General features: G+C 35.4%; 1 protein-coding gene across 2 annotated transcripts in view; it reads right to left on the bottom strand.

Moving 5' to 3' along the window:
- LOC135139419 (cyclin-dependent kinase 14) overlaps positions 1 to 15,369 on the bottom strand; it is a 193,940-nt gene that overhangs the window by 148,071 nt on the left and 30,500 nt on the right. The window contains exon 1 of one of the 2 annotated variants that reach the window (XM_064069641.1): positions 6,305 to 6,523. The exons of the other annotated variant lie outside the window; for it this stretch is intronic. The gene's annotated coding sequence lies outside the window, so the exon portion shown is untranslated. Of the gene's footprint in view, positions 1 to 6,304; positions 6,524 to 15,369 lie in introns of those variants that run through there. 2 annotated transcript variants of the gene reach the window in all.

Below are 15,369 nucleotides of genomic sequence, written 5' to 3'. Positions count from 1 at the left end.
ATTGTTTTCATGTTTTCTCGACGTTTTAATTATCTAAAGAACCTTATGAAGAATTGATCGAAATATAATTAGTTTGGAGGTTCAATAATACTTCGAAAAAACTGAAAAACTAGTTTGATGAGTGTCTAAAACAAAGCTTTTCAACAGCAAAAAAACCCGACGTCAAAAAACTTTCCCATTGACTTTTATGTTTGAAAAAATCAGCGTATTAATTAAAAATTATGTTCTATATTGGTCCGACGAGTAAACAATTTCCACAACCAGGTCGCGTTCTACTAATTAAAACTCCACTTCCGATTTTTTATTAAAAACATGTTCGACGTCAAAAATGCAAAAACTGCCAAACTGCAAATATTTCAAAAAGCAACAAATATTACGGAATACATAAACAACGAGTGTTATAGCGACAACATGTTGCACAACTGTTTAATATATGTAACGCTCCGTCTGTTAAGGTTACACGACTTTGTTAATAATTCTCACGCTAACACGCCCGTCATAAAGTAATCAATTTTAACAAATCAATATTCCATTAGTTTCACATGAAACTGTGTCAACCTGTACTGGCACAAATTTTCCAGTCCGGTCACAACTGACCCTACATCTTACCGATGTCCTGTCTAAAGTTTACTCAATTTCGAACTTCCGACTCCTCCAAATTACCCCCATTACACACTCTAACAATCTCCTAATGAAAAATTGTTTGCGACACGAAAATTCAATAAACTGGGAAGTTCTTTTCAATTCCAGTTACAAATGAGCGCCGTCTTCTCATCTCCCCAATTTATGGCCGTCTCTAAACCCCCGATACCATCTAGGTTCGCACTTAATCTCCCTCTAATCCAAATAGCCATAAAATGTAGTGCGATACAAACGGCCGAAATCTGCATAAAGCACAATCCTCCTCACTTATGCAAATTTAAACGCCACTTTAATTGCGAGGAATGATAGCGAATGACGCGTAACAATCGCTACTCCACGCATCGTCGACATTCCTTTTTGATGGGTGCATCTGACATTTGAGACGCGCCGAACAAGAAACCCGCACGAACTCCGTAAGGGATGGATAATATTAATTTAATCGGATTTACAAGTGGATATAAAATTTACACGATAAGACCTCGAATATACACCGAGCAGAAGGAGATAAGCAGCGATAACATCTGACCTAGATCGCGCGACGAGCGCCGAGATTCCTCCAGACTGCAATTCCATGGTCGATGATGGCTTTCATCTCCCTTGGAACGGCATCGGGGCTTCGAGTTCGCGCCGAGGTGCGGCCGAAATCATGGCGAATATACATTAAAACCCATTAAGAAAATTAGGCGTCCCTCAAACCGAGCCGATGAAGCTATAAAAAATAATTAGGCTCCCTCGAAAACATCGGCTCCAATTAGACGAAAGTGCGTCTTTAAGTCGGTTCCTGAAGCGATTCCGGCGTCCTTCCATTTCGTGATTGTAGATATATAGATCATTTTATCGGTGTTCAAAACATCTGGTTTTACACGGGTCGATATGTCTACCTAGGTTACCTAGTTACGTGTTTGAACAACCAAATTTCTTACATTTAAATTAGCAAACAGAAGCTAGGTTATTTGGAATATCATCAAATCCAACTCGAGTTTGCATATTAGGTTAGCAAATATTGGATTGACCGATAAAGGCGGGTCGTTTATTTCAAAACCTAGGGTGATAGCTGACGCATTTAATATTGTTATTTGGCCATATGACCTATCAACAAGTACTCAGATAAATCAGAAAAACCCAGCTAGGTTGAGAAATTCGGTGTCTAATTCTATTCTAATTCCAATTGACGAAATAGAAAGTAAAGTGTGTAATGAAGATCACCTATTCCAAAAAATCTGCCGGTTACGGTAATAATACTCCTTCGGAACGACTCTCCACCTCATAACTTCTTCTCTACGCGATAAATCTCCAAAAGCAGTAATAACTTACCAAAACATGAAACTGATGACAAAGTAGGATCCAACTCTAAAGCAATAACAAGGGGTATATGCTTCAGAGATCGATTCTAGGCCCTATTCTCTTTATATTTAAGTAAGCGACTTACATCTACCCATCAGCCCCGAAAAACTGTCTTGTAGTTGTTCGTTATTGGTTAGTGAAATGACTTCCTGATACCAAATCATCAAAAAACTACACCACTTCAATTTCAAACCAGGATTAAGATTCCGAAGTAGTATGGAATGTGTGAACAATCGAAAGCTTTGGCTAAATCTTAGATGGCGGTTGTGGCAGAAGTACCATGATCAAAACAGTCCGAGATCTCGTCTACGAGATCAATAATTGCTTTGGATTATTAAATATGTAAATAAATTAAGCTGCTCAAAGTAGACAGTCAATACTGTCAATGGTACCAGAAGAATGTTTCTCAAAATTTTAAATAAAATTGTTCTGAAGATTTGAGGATTATGGTGTTCTGAGGATTTGAGGATTGTGGTATTCTGAGGATTTGAGGATTTTGTTATTCTGAGGATTTGAGGATTGTGGTGTTCTGAGGATTTGAGGATTTTGTTGTTCTGAGAATTTGAGAATTGTGGTGTTCTGAGGATTTGAGGATTATGGTGTTCGGAGGATTTGAGTATTATGGCTTTCTGAGGATTTGAGGACCATAGTGTTCTGGGGATTTGAGTATTATGATGTTCTGAGTATTTGAGGCTTATGGTGTTCTGAGGATTTGAAAATTTTGGTTTTCTGAAAATTTGAGGATTTGAGAATTATCGTGTTCTGAGATTTACAAGACTATGGTAAGTACATATTCTGGAATTACAAGATTTCGCTGTTGTGAGGATTTGAGAATAATGGTGTTCTGAGGATTTGAGAATTATCGTGTTCTGAGATTTACAAGACTATGGTAAGTACATATTCTGGAATTAGAAGATTTCGCTGTTCTGAGGATTTGAGGATAATCCTCAGAACAGCGAAATCTTGTGGTGTTTTGAGGATTTGAGTATTATGGTCTTCTGAAGATAAGAGGATAACGGTGTTCCGAGGATTTGAAGATTATGGTGTTCTGAGGATTTGAGGATTATGGTGTTCTGAGGATTTGAGGATTGTTATTCTGAGGATTTAAGGATTATTTTGTTCTGAGGATTTGATGATTTTGGTATTCTGAAGATTTGAGGATTGTGGTGTTCTGAGGTTTTGAGGATTGTACTGTTCTGAGGATCTGAGGATTGTGGTGGTCTGAAGATTTGAGGATTATGGTGTTCTAAGGATTTGAGAATAATGGTGTTCTGAAGATTTGAGGATTATGTTATTCTGAGAAAATAAAGATTATTTTGTTCTGAGGAGTTGATGATTTTGGTATTCTGAGGATTTGACGATTGTGGTGTTCTGAGGTTTTGGGGATTGTGGTGTTCTGAAGATTTGAAGATTGTGGTGGTCTGAAGATTTGGGAATTATGGTGTTCTGAGGATTTGAAATTTTCGAATTTATTCTGCACTCTTATAACTGGAGTTACGCACAGCCGAAGTGATAGGAAATCAATCAGACAAATATTAAAAACGACGGCGCGACGTCAGGCGATAAATTTGGTTGGCCGACTGTGCATTCTCAACATCAGTGGCGTTTGATGCATTCAAGGTTTATCTGATCAAGATCATCACGAAAATTATGATGTTGAACAGTCATTGTTAAGTTTTAAAGCATTTTAACATCTAGGAGAACTAGTATAATTGAGGAAAACCTGGAAAAAGTAGTAATTGTTATTAACAATTCCCGAAGTGGTAGGACATGGCTGCAAATAGCGCTGGCTGGCGATCTCTGCTTATAACTATTCTTTTATTTCTTAGATACACCACATCTTTAACCTGTTTTATGAGACAATAATATATTCCCGTCTTTCGAACACTATTTATTTTAATGGGAGACAATTATCTTCGGTCGAAACACGTGTATGTAAAATAAGTAGTGTTCGAAAAACAAGAATTTTTTATTCTGTGGGATGATCAGGTGATTAAAACAGTACTTGCGTTTGTGGCGTATTTATTTTGATGTTGTCGGTTCGGCAGATGAGGGAAGTCTTAGAGTTTGTGAATTTGAAATGAAAAGAAAGAGCTGTAGAAAGCGGTGAAAACGGTTGTATCAAAAGGGTTCTCGGAAGGTATTCGAAAATCTTGGAAAGGATAAGAATTACTGAGAAGGGTGAATTGATCAAATTGACCGTAACATTCTGCTTAAAAAGCTTGTACATTTTGGTTTTACTCCAAAATTATTTCATTTTTTTCGATCCTATTTTACACTCCGAACACAATTTGTGCAGGATAATAATAATTAATACCTTCGTATCTGGTTCTTTTAGTGCAAGCTCAGGAGTTCTCAAGGGTCAATATTAGGGCCACTACTTTTCAATTTATATATAAATGATCCACCTTCCTGCATACGTTGTTCAATTTTGTTATTTGCGAATGATGCGAAAATATTCCAGAATATTAATTCAATGACAGATGCTATTTTCTTAAAGAAAACTTAAATAGGTTATATGAGTAGTGCATCAACAATAAGTTTAAATTCAGTCTTCTTAAATGCAAAGTTATTCCCTTCACCCGAAAAATGAACGTTATCATTTATGATTATAAAATTGATCAGAGCTTTCTCCTGGGCTATGCTATGAAACTGTTAAAGAATTAGGGTATATATTTTGATAATTCTTCCCCTATTACATTCATATTATTTCATCCCGTATAATCAAATGCTGGGTTTTATTACGAGCAATAGTAAATCTTTTTGTAAAAGTGACTCATAACTAGGGTTGCGGTTGGGGGGTTGAAATTTAAGCGTTCCGTATTGACTCCTACCACGGCAAACTAGTGGCTCGCAGCCGATGTTACCAATCGTGAAGAAAATTATGAGAAAAATAATGTTAACTAAACACCAGTTGATGATTTTAAAATCCATATCCACGACATAATAATAATAATAATTTTCAAGTGTCGGTCTCGCTGAAAATAAAACTATTTGTGTAAATTATCAAAAATAATACAGTGGAAAGCGAAGAGCGGCCTGCACTGCTCACCTGATCAGACTGGTAGTGGGGATAAATAAATTTCGGCCGCCCAGCTCTACTCATAACCTTGTATAGAGTTTTTGTTTTAAACCAACTATAATACGCTTCCATGTCATTCATGACTGAGAATGTCCAAAGTAGATCCTTAAAATCTTAATTCTTAGAAACTCATAAAGTTTATCCCCCCAGAGGGTACAACCATGATCTTCTTTTAGTTGAATTTAAATTAATTCCTCTTCCAGTAAGGCGTCAAATAATGTTCTACTGTTACTATATAAATTGCTTGGCTCACAGTTGGATTTACCTCAAATACTTGAATAACTAAACTTCGTGGTTCCACATATAGGTGCCAGGCCAAATATTTTCAAATATTTTATTATTAATTTTTAAGTGATGGATATCACTAATTTGAATTTATAATAGGTACATTTTTCACATAAATAAGTAGTACCCGTAATTGGTGTATTTTACACTGTTGGCCAATAATGAAATACTAATAATAATAATAATAATAATGGTGTAGCAAAATCATCGCAATTATGCCTTCAATAAAATCTTGAACAGAATACATCAGACGATGTTACATGTGACGTTTTAAAGACCTATTATACCATGGTACCACCCCATTTATTTCTTCACCAGGTTAAACTCATACCACCTATACAATACCATTAGATTCACTAAAATTTAAAAATTTCTCGTTGAAAAATGTGACCAATTATCGAGGTATTTTATTTCTTAATAAACTACTGAATAAGTTTGCGTTAACTTCCTGCTAAAAATGTCAAATCGTGCATAACTAAAAACAGTTTCTATGGCATAATTGTATATACGTATTTAGTAAACTTTTGTATCAATTTTTGTATACAATAAAGCTTATTTTACCATCGTTTTAACTAGCGTTTAGTCACAGATCATTTAATTTTGACACGTTTTTAGACGATAATCGAACCAGTGCACCCATTTACACATTTCAACCAATCTTCCCGGAAAACGAAGAAAAACTGCATTGCATTGCTCGAACCAGCTCTCAAAACGAATGATAATTTCAGGCTCGGGAAGATCGTCCCATTCAGTCGGCCTGTGCACCAATGACGATAACAAACGTAAATAAGGAAGTGGCGATGAGTCAACCGGCCTCGATTCGCTAATCGGTTCGTGGTGCCTCCGCGCCGAAATTTTTTTCCGGAATACCGCAGGACGTCGAGACGCAACGGACATGCGACCGTCCTCTTCACCCATACCACACTGTCAACAAGCAAACTGCACACTCACCAGCTGTTTTCTCGGCGTTCGAACTTAAAGGTAAATCAGCACTCGACAGATTAGAAGGCGGGCGAGCGCGAACCTCTCACGACCGAACGACCGGCATGACTGAATGAATCATGAAGTCGCGGTGTGTTTGTCCGGTTTTAGAACGCGATTATGGAGAACGTTCGACGGGGAGACTCGTCGCCAGTGACTGACTGCTAGAGATCCCACGACGCCGCCAGTCAAACTCGCACAAAGAGACGCCGTAAACAAGCTATGTTGTGACGCCGCTCTCGGGGCGCACGCTCTGATTGAGGGTGCGTGTTGGCTGGGGGTTGGCGGCGTGCATTTCGTCGACTGAAAAACCACACGTTCGACACCTGTGCAGCCGCAAAAGGCCATCAACATGGGGTTTATGACAATGGATGAGTGCCGGAAAGGGAGGCGAAAAGAGGCGCGAGCGAGGAGTTATTGATTTGGTGTAATTAGACGATGGGATGATTTGGATGTCATTGGAGGCGCGGAGAATGCGGCACCGGGGTGGGTTTAAAATTTTTTTGGATGGTTTATAGGGTTTATAAGTTTGTAATGTACGGCGATGTTCATACGGGGCGGTGAATTTTTTATTGCTCACTACGGTGATCGTAAAAACGGAGATTAAGGGAAAGCGAGGCGAGACGACGGTACTTGAGTTTTAGCGTAAGATGAAAACTGCTTTTTAAAAGTAAGCAAAATTAAACTGTCAGACAATTTTTAATATAGAATGTTTTATTTATAAACCATGAAACTACATTTTAGGAGGATTTTTCTTTCCTGATAACATCTATAAAGTAAAAACAAAAAAAAAATTAAAACAAACTCCAGAAACTTTTTAGACTTGAATTACCTAGTCTTCTTTTTTTGCTTCATCACTCTTTCGACTTGTAATTTTTCAATTTTTCAATTTTTAATTTTTAAATTTTTGGATTCGCAATTTTTCGTTTCGGTTTTTTATTTTTTTTTTATATTTTCAATTATTTGGTTCTTGAACGTTCCGATTTTTATAATTTTTTAACGTTTCAATTTTCATTTTTTTTCAATTTTCCGCTATTTTCTTTCCTCAATTGACAGATTTTGGAATTTTTGGATTTAAAATTTCTTGAGTTTCGAATTTTGATGTTACAATTTTTCCATTTTTCAATCTTCCGGTTTTATAATTTTTGTTTCTGCAGCTAAAATTTTTCAATTCTTCGTTTCTTCAATTTTCCATTTTTTGTTTCTCCAATTTTTCGATTTGCGTTTTTTCGTGTCGGTCTTATTATTTTCTTTATTTTTTCAATTTTTCGGTCTTTCACTGTTCTGATTTTTAATTTTTTTTTCTTCAATGCGAAATTGTTCAAATTTTGGGTGTTGGAGTTTTGTAATTTTTCGGTTTCCAATTTTTCGATTCTTCAACTTCCAATTTTTTTAATTTTTCGTTTCTTCAATCTCTGATTTGCAATCTTTGTAGTTTTTATTTTAAATATGTATTTAATAATTATTATAATTCACTTTTTCAGGATTTTTTAATTTTTCCATTTTTCAATTACTGGACTTTAAAACTTTTTCATTTATTCGATTTTTAAATTTTTCGATTTTACAATTTTTGGGTTCTACCAATTTTTCGATTGGATTCGTTTTTCCTTCTTTCCAAATTTTTGACTTATTAATTTTTTTTTTAATTTTCGAGTTTCTTGATTTTTTAGTATTTCAATGTTTCGATTTTTCGTTTCTTCAATTCTTCGATTTGAAGTTTTTCGATTTTCCATTGTATCGATTACGCGATTTTTGTTTTTTTTTTTTTGAGTTTTTCTATTTTTTTATTTCTTCCGACTTTTTGGATTTTCGAGTTTCATCTTTCGATTTTTCAACTTTTTAAATAAAAACATATGGAGGATTGTGAAATTAAAAAAATCAAAAGTGAAAAAACGAAAAAGTATAAAATGAAAATTTCGAAAAATCTAAAAACTGAAAATCAAGAGTTTAAAAATCCAATCAAAAAAATTTGATTTTGCGAATTTTGTTTTTTTTTTTTTATAATAACGCTGATAAGTTAAAATAAAGACATGTATGTAACGCCAAAAGAAATGTAAATAAGCGTGCTACGCATTTGTTTCAAGTGAGTCCATTACAAAATTTTATGATGACGTCATGAACATTTTTCCAAGGACACGTATATCAATTTGGATAGATGCACTCTAATACCAATAATAACAATACTGTATTCCCAAATTTTCGGGAAAATAGAGTGAGTCATCCTGTATAAATAATTCTAAAAACTGAGTGCATTGATAAACCACATGCATGATAAACGTGGCTTTGGTTTATCTGGCAATTCTGGAAATAGTGCGTAAAAAATTCTGAGATCTCAGGTACTTGCATTGTCAATTTTTATCTGGTTTAAATGAGTGTTGTTTACTAAATTCTTTTACAAGTTAAGGCCTCTTGTCTGCTCCAATTACTGTTAATCAAGATCGTCAAATGAGGTCTTAATGAGTCATCTTGTAGATTTAAATAAAAATAGAGCACACAGACATTATTCAATTAATGGATCAAAAAGTGAAATACTATTTTTGTGACATCAAAATTATTATGCATAAAAACATTTGGAACCTGATTTGAATTATTATTAGGCGGCGTTAGTTCTCACTATTCCAAACTTCGATCAACAAGCTAGAACACAACTTGATCGAAAAAGTTAAATCAGAGAACTCTACAGGTTCTCCTTGAAGCTGAATCGATTTCGAATTTAGTTCCAAACTTACGTCTCGGGGTAGTCACTTTGGAAAACCTTCGAAGTCTCAAGAAATTACACGAATAAAAACTCTCCTAGATTCTCCAACTGATAACACTTGTCGGTGAGTTTTTTTATTTATTTCCTCACGTTATCAACATTGGATATGCCCCGTAAATTCCGATCGATAACTTACAACAACAATCAAGATAAGAGAACTGGGTATCGTTCATTCAGACACCGGATTGCAGTAAAGATTTTTTCAAGATGACGCATTTTGCGCAATCGGAGATGACAGCTGTTTATACACAAGGTGTCATCTCCCAATTTTTCGCAGAATAATGTTAACACCGCTAGGCGTTACTAACGTATTAACTACACCACAAACACTGCTCTGTACATAAGTGAAAACCAGCTTCGGGCAGACGTTCTAGGCTAAAAACCTCAATCCGATTGAAAATGCATGGAATTCATCACGGCATGCCGTTATTGATACTCGAAGTCGTGTGTGTGCACAATATAGAAAGTCACTCGTATCTCATTATCTTCGCTCATTTTTACTTCCCGAACGACAGCTCAAGTAATAGTCATTCTGACGAATTCTACCTCACGTTCTCCAAATTGTGCTTCGTAGAACTGTGTACAATATGTTAATTTGGAAAGACGATAAAACCTACAGTTTCATCAGGATGGTGCTCTCGCGCATTATCATAGAAGGGTGCATCAATTCAAATGTTCACTGGAAAGTCAAACGCCATAAAAACTGTAACCAGTCATAACGAGAATTGTTAAATAAGACTGATTTATTCATCCCTTTTAAAAATTAATGATGACCCTTCCTGAAGAATTCATGAAACACATATACTATAAGAGAAGAATGTATTCTCTCTAAGCCAATTTACACAAAGAACTGTCTGCTCTACAAAGTGTCCAAAAAACAGCTATTTAATTATTTACGGCCCCTCTGAACCCGACCAGAGTCTCTACAACCGAGGATATACATTTTTTTCAAAATAATTCGCACGCTATAACTCGTTTCACTTCCGACTGCCTTTAACACAAGGGGATAATTCGGTACGCACTGGCAACCCCTCGAGCCCTGTTGTTGCTTTTTCTTTTAATTAGAGGGAGATTTAACCATGTCATAAACTCCACGCGGTCTCTGGCCAACTTCTGGTTATAAATAACACAGAGAATCCCAATGTAAACACGGTAGTCGCTGCATAATACACGTCGGATTGTTTGTATTTGAAAATCGCGGTTCGGACCCACGCGATCCATCTTTCTCCATCTGTGTAAACATTGTTGAATATGAGATATGGGATGGTAACATGGGCATAATGACGGAGGAATGCGCAGCTGGAATCGGGCGACTTTTACGGTATGGTCTTGATGATAATCTAAGATAGTGAAGTGGAGAAAAGTGCACGAGGGAGAATTTCTATTTGAGGAGTTTTTAGGGTGAGAATTATTCGTCCGATAAAATATGTATTGTGCATCTCAAATGAAGCGGCACTCGCGACAACATGGTGGAATTTACGACCGATAATTTTTTGCGCCATAAAAGCAAAAATTAACGACAGAATGCACATACCGGAATAAATTATCTCCCCCTAAAATGCGTCTCTTTCTCGGTAGTGCGAATGTAGACTGGAACGCAAATGTATTGTCGGTACCCTGCAGCGAGGGGGTCAGGCCGCTCCGCGTCTTCTCTAGGAGTTTTCATAATCTCACATACGCTTAAGTAAAGTAATGAGATGAACAATAAAAGTTTTGAACTTTAAATGAGAACTTGTTGAGCTATATGTATATATAAACTTTATTTAAAAAATTTGTTACAATTAGAAAATGATGCAATACGAAACCTCCGGATGAAATCTATAAAAATTAACATAACGTTAGTGTCTGTTCAAATGGTGAAACATTTTCCTAGTTATTTTTTATATTAATTCTTTTTTAACTTCCATTTTCGTCTTCATTGCTTTCATATTAATAATTTGTTACATATTTGTCTTTATCCGCATATCTGACATTATTTCGCAGTAAATTCGAGCACACTGTATACTGTAACGTTCTTGTTTGCACCAAAAAGCTGAACAGAATCATAAAAATGGGTCTAAGCTTATTTAAACCGAACTTCCCTTACCTTGAAGAACAATACAACATATCCAGCTTTTTTGAAAAATTACAAAATTTGATTTTGAAAATTTTATTTTTTTCATGAAAACTTCTTTAAATTGAAATAAAGATATGTATGTAGTGTTACGGTAAAGTAAAATAGCGTATGATTTAAGAGAGCTTCTCCACTACGAAATTTTGTCATGGCGTCATCAACATTTTAGTAAAAACATATCAATTTGGATAGATTCACTGCAATACTAATAACAATTCTGAATTCTATATATCCAAAATTTCGGAAAAATAACGTGACTTGATCAATAAAATAAATTAGCTCCTTCATTAATTAATTTTTCCTATTATATGTATAAGCACTCAAAAAGAAATATTAATTCATTGAGAAACCACAAGTATGGACTAATGTCGGATTGTGCCGCCGGGACATCGGGAAATTTCTTTTTTTTTTTATACACATTTTTCACATATACAGGATGTTACAATTACGAATGCAATAAATATTCCTAAAAATATAATATACACATAAAAAAACTATACATGTAAATATATAATAAGAGCATCTTTTTACTTTCGAAGCCTAGTAAACTCAGTACAAAACAATAGTTCTCCCGTTTCCGTCTACCTGTCTGTCTGTCTGTCTGCCTGCCGTTTGTCCGAATTAGACGGATAATCTTCGAAACTACTCAGCCAATTGTCAGTTTTTATAAGTGTATTATGAATGCTGTGTATATTGTAAAACGCCAATCAAAATTTGGTTAATCATCCCTACCAACAATTTGTTGACGTCTTCTCCAAAATTTACAGTATTAAATATTATTTAAATTTTATGAAATAAGACACTCCTCTACATGTAGTTTATGAATCCCTGTTAAGTTTCTATCCTAAACACACAGATGCTTGAAAAAAAATATCAAAATTGCAACATCTTGCAATTTAACTTTGCGACTGAAAAAACGAATGCTCTGAAATTTTGCAAACGTTTTAAGGTTATCGTCAGCACGGTAAATTGTTAATAATTTTTTTTCGTTTATACCCCTCTAAAACAATTATGACATGATTTTACAATTTTGTCAAATAAGTATTCTTTAATTCATATTTACCAAATAAAAATTTTTGTGATTCCAAAATCATTGTTTGTTATTTCAAATCCAATTCTCATCTGAAAGACTCAGATTAGATTATGGGAACTTTTAGATGAAATTTCTACATTGAAATCAGTAGAAAATAAAATGGTATGTTTCACAGCACATTTTTTTTTTTTCATCTACTTAAGCTATTTTTTTTACATGTTTTTTCGTCTACTTTAAGGTACTGTATAATTTTGTTAAACAAACAGACCAATTTTGACGTTTAAGTTCGAAATCGCAACTAGCGGAAGATCATCTACAATTTGAAACCATTTTTAACCACTTTTTTGGAAAATTTTTGGAAATTTTGAATTCACTTAGCGTGTTTATTAGACGAGATATCGTGGCGGCGATTTCGGAATCATAACAAGTGGAAGATTTAACAATTTGGCACCAATTTTCGGTCGATTAAACCAATTTTAACCACTTTTTTGAAAATTTTTGGAAATTTTGAATTCACTTTGCGTGTTTATTGGACCAGATATCGTGGCGGCGATTTCGGAATCGTAACTAGCGGAAGATTATCTACAATTTGACACCAATTTACGGTCGATTAAACCAATTTTAACCACTTTTTTGGAAAATTTTTGGAAATTTTGAATTCACTTTGCGTGTTTATTGGACCAGATATCGTGGCGGCGATTTCGGAATCGTAACTAGCGGAAGATTATCTACAATTTGACACCAATTTTCGGTCGATTAAACCAATTTTAACCACTTTTTTGGAAATTTAGAATTCACTTTGCGTGTTTATTGGACGAGATATCTTGGCGGCGATTTCGGGATAGTAACTAGCGGAAAATTATCTACAATTTGACACCAATGTTCGGTCGATTGGACCATTTTTAACCATTTTTTTGGAAAATTTTTGGAAATTTTGAATTCACTTTGCGTGTTTATTAGACGAGATATCGTGGCGGCGGTTTCGGAATCGTAACAAGCGGAAGATTATCTACAATTTGGCACCAATTTTCGGTCGATTAAACCAATTTTAACCACTTTTTTGGAAATTTTGAATTTACTTTGCGTGTATATTGGACGAGATATCGTGGTGGCGATTTCGGAATCGTTACTAGCGGAAGATTATCTACAATTTGACACCAATTTTCGGTCGATTATACCAATTTTAACCACTTTTTTTTGGAAAATTTTGAGTTCACTTTGCGTGTTTATTGGACGAGATATCGCGGCGGCGATTTCAGAATCGTAACTACCGGAAGATTATCTACAATTTGACTCGGATTAGATTATGGGAACTTGAAATTTCTACATTGAAATCAGTAGAAAATAAAATGGAATGTTTCACCGCACATTTTTTTTTTCATCTACTTAAGCTATTTTTTTACATGTTTTTTCGTCTACTTTAAGGTACTGTATAATTTTGTTAAGCAACCAGACCAATTTTGACGTTTAAGTTTTTTTAATGCATTTTTTTAACATTTCACCCTATGTTTAAGATTATTTTTAAAAAAGTGGTGGATTTCCAAAGATGTTGGTCCTCATTCCCGCGGATCCATATCGAAACCGCTGACTTTGACATTTTTACAAAAAATAAAAAAAAATAAAGAAAACAATTTAACGTCAAAATTTTCTTTAAAAAAAATGATAAAACACCTTATAATAAATTAAAACACAAAATGTGGGTTGAAACGTACCATTTCACTTACTACTTACTAATTTGCTCCTTTTTTTGGTATGATATATGGAGGGCTTAGACCTCAATCAGCCCAAGTTACTATACTTCAAGAACGAGGGAAGTTCCGTCAAATCAACCTTCCAAATTTTTTTTTACTAGTTTTGTTTTTCTTGATAGCGTTATCAAAATTCCAAAAGACACATCATTTGTTCAAGACCCCAATGTCGCCGGCAAAATTGAAAATAATAATAGTAATAATAATACCCAAACAACATCTGTACAATACCACAAGGCCCCACTTTGTGAATTTCTCCATTTTAAGATGGGACAAAATTCTGAGACGGCGCGGAATTTTGATTAACGATTTACCATGCTCGGGAAGTAAAAATGAGTCCGCTTGCCTTGCCAAGACCTTCTTTTGTGAACGTAACAAATTAAAATCATTTCAGTAGAGCATGTGGCCTACTTGACTGTCTGTGGACCGTGCCCTTCCTTGTATTTATTTAATTTTACGAGGGATCCGCTGTAAAGGGCATGAAGTCACAGTAGTAAACGCCCTACAACTTTAGCCGAATTTTACCTGATTAGAGCCCCTGCACTACATGAAGTAATTAGATTCTGTAGATACAGCATAATTAGTACAGCCCAAATTTCCCATAATTCACACTTTACGTTCCCCAAAAATGAAATTATAATATTGCTCATTAGCCGAAAGATCGTTACCTGTGCACTACCCTTTCCTCCAGGACAAACAAGACCCTCTGCGGGTTTCCCCGTTTCGATTACAATTAAGATAAGCAAATTAATTCTCGCATAAAAAAGTGTTTACATTCCCAATCTGGTCATTATCCCGCATCCGCAGAGAAAATACTCGAAAAGCGCAATCCCACCCCTCCCGCGTCGTTAACATCTCCACTTTCAATCAAAACAATGAACCAGGCTCTCGACAACAACCCGTAACAATCACTCCGGTTAAAAATCTGCAGACCATGATGTACAATGGACGGGTAATGGAGCGTCAAGAAGGCGGTCAGTCAAAGCGTGCCCAGAAAGAAACGAAACTATATCGTGTTACATCAGGGGAAGTGCGATCCCATCAACAATCGGCTCTCGGAGATCCCGAGAAAATTTAAATAATGCCAGCGTAAAATTGGATTCCCATCTTGGAACGACGATAAAAAGACGAAGAGATTGCAGCGGCGCACCGCAGGCAAGGGTTCCGGTTTATTGAAGCGGATTAAGAGGTAATCTTATATCGATGACCTTTGTGTAATTAAAGCGTCGTTCGGCGGGAAGCGAATTACCTTTGTTTATGTGGTGATTAAAGGGTGTTTCCGTTTTTATTAGGGTCAATCGAGGGCCGATCGTTGGAGTGTTGCTTTTTAAAATTTGTGGGTATTTGTGCAGGACTTTGTTGCTTTTGCTTTATCAGGAGTTT

The sequence above is a fragment of the Zophobas morio genome, unplaced genomic scaffold (genome assembly GCF_036711695.1).
Source record: "Zophobas morio isolate AGI-343-1 ecotype UQ-CSIRO unplaced genomic scaffold, CSIRO_AGI_Zmor_V1 ptg000031l, whole genome shotgun sequence".
In the NCBI taxonomy this organism is placed as follows: domain Eukaryota; kingdom Metazoa; phylum Arthropoda; class Insecta; order Coleoptera; family Tenebrionidae; genus Zophobas; species Zophobas morio.
The sequence above is the reverse complement of the archived record's forward strand: the minus strand, read 5'-3'. Positions and strand labels throughout refer to the sequence as shown.